Source organism: Etheostoma spectabile, chromosome 13, assembly GCF_008692095.1.
Source record: "Etheostoma spectabile isolate EspeVRDwgs_2016 chromosome 13, UIUC_Espe_1.0, whole genome shotgun sequence".
Lineage (NCBI taxonomy): Eukaryota > Metazoa > Chordata > Actinopteri > Perciformes > Percidae > Etheostoma > Etheostoma spectabile.
Genome location: NC_045745.1, coordinates 25,198,232 through 25,198,505, shown reverse-complemented (window position 1 = coordinate 25,198,505; position 274 = coordinate 25,198,232).

Here is a 274-nt window from a genome sequence, read left to right as displayed (position 1 = left end):
ATTATCCATCAACATACATTCCTTTAATTTTAGTCTAAATAATTCCTAACTTCTGCTTTTCTAACTCAGACATTAGGTTTAATTTCCTATAAATGAGGATTATTGACCATAGATGCCAAAAATAACTGGTAAACTAAAGTTAATGAGTTAGTGCCACATAGTGTTGAAATCGTCAGAAAAGTGGCAAACCTTGAAAAAAAAAGCGTTAAAAGTGATGAAAAAAGGAACAAAAACCTAATAAAAACTTAAAAACATTGATTAAAAGCCTCAAAAA